The sequence below is a fragment of the Leucoraja erinacea genome, chromosome 25, assembly GCF_028641065.1.
Source record: "Leucoraja erinacea ecotype New England chromosome 25, Leri_hhj_1, whole genome shotgun sequence".
Taxonomy (NCBI): domain Eukaryota; kingdom Metazoa; phylum Chordata; class Chondrichthyes; order Rajiformes; family Rajidae; genus Leucoraja; species Leucoraja erinaceus.
The window spans coordinates 9,225,357-9,227,092 of NC_073401.1; the positions used below are offsets into that span (position 1 = coordinate 9,225,357).

Below are 1,736 nucleotides of genomic sequence, written 5' to 3' on the forward strand. Positions count from 1 at the left end.
TATAAATGTGAAGCAATAAGCAAGCGAATGGTGGAAGTCACTGATTTAATTCATGAAATAAACCATAGTAAGACTCACTGCAACAGCACAGTGGTGGCTCGGTGGTGCAGCGGTAGAGTTACTGCCTTACAATGCCAGAGACCTGGGTTCGATCCTGACAACGGGTGCTGTCTGTAATTATTTTGTACTTTCTCCATGTGACCGCATGGGGTGCTCCCACACTCCTAAGACGTACAGGTTTGTAGGTTAATTGGCTTCAGTTTAAATTATAAGTTGTCCCTAGTGTGTAGGATAGTGCGGGTGTACAGGGATCGTTGGTCTGCACGGACTCGGTGGGCTGAAGGGCCTATTTCCGCGCTGTGTCTCTAAACTAAATTAAAGGTTTCTTCGGCAAATTTTAGGAAACTGTCACGAAAATAAATTTAAACAAATGAAAATTAAAATTAAAATATATAAAAATAATACCTGACAGGAATAATTCAGCAGAAAAAAGACGCCACAAATGTTACTACAACTGTAGCCTTTCAGAACTCCCTGAGCCATTAATCTCCGTAAACTCTTATTCCACATGGGCAGATAAGGAAAAGAATACAACTTGGATGTTTATTTAAAAAATACATCAAACGTGGCTGCAGTCTGTAAACATGCGATTTGGGCAACGCAGGGGAACAATAAGCTTGTTAAAAGGATGAGAAGCTGACTTGCACTCCCACAGGTAAGTTGATGCCTGCACTGTAGTCTCCTGTTTAGCTCGCTCTGAAAAACTGAGCACATTCCCTCCTGGTGTAATGTACCTCCAAGAGTGAAAGCACATTAACATTGAGCTCAAACCTTTTAACTCAATTTAGGTTAACATTTTTTAGTATTATGAGTGCAGTATGAAGTCAGGGTAAGACGATGAGTGGTATTTCAAGATCCAAGGAAAACAGACACAAGGGGCTGGAGCAACTCAGAGGGTCAGGCAGTATCTCTGGAGAACATGGATAGCTTTTAGTTTTAGTTACAGCATGGAAACAGGCTTTGCAGGCGATTGAGTTCGCTCCGACCAACGACCACCTGTGCACTAGTTCTATGTTATTGCAGTTTCATATCCTGCACATATCCTACAGAAGCCAATTAACCTACAAACCTGCACGTGTTTGGAACGTGAGACGGAATGGGGGGAAACCCACGCAGTCACAGAGAGAACGTACAAACTCTGTACAGACAGCAACCCCATAGTCTGCATCGAGCCCGGGTCTCTGGCGTTGTAAGGCAGCAGCTGTACCGCTCGCCACTCTGCTGCCCCAAAACAGTGGAGATGCCGGGGATTGAACCAGGGGCCTCATACATGCAAAGCATGCGCTCTACCACTGAGCTACATCCCCTGGCCATTGGTGATGATTCGGGACAGGACCCTTCTTCAGACCAGACTCGGTTGTAGGTGGATGTGGTCACTGGGGTATCTTTGTCATCTGTAATAAGCTCCATGAGAAACCAAGACATTCAAGGCATGGGTATGAGCTGTATTGGAGGCCAACCAAAGTATCACATTTGCTTGAGTCACACACTCGGTGATATTTCTGTGTCACATGGAAGCATTGGTCATTTACATATTTACATAAATAGAACAGATCATACGATCATCAGTGATAGGAGTAGAATTAGACCATTCGGCCCATCAAGTCTACTCTGCCATTCAATCATGGATGGTCTATCTCTCCCTCCTAGCCCCATTCTTTCTACCTTCTCCCCAT

General features: G+C 44.4%; 1 non-coding gene across 1 annotated transcript; it reads right to left on the reverse strand.

Annotated features, from left to right (window-relative positions):
* Nucleotides 1-1,295: 1,295 nt before the first annotated feature.
* trnaa-ugc (transfer RNA alanine (anticodon UGC)) lies at nt 1,296-1,367 on the reverse strand. The gene has a single exon. It is a non-coding gene; the product is annotated as a tRNA-Ala (tRNA).
* Between the last annotated feature and the right edge of the window lie 369 nt (nt 1,368-1,736).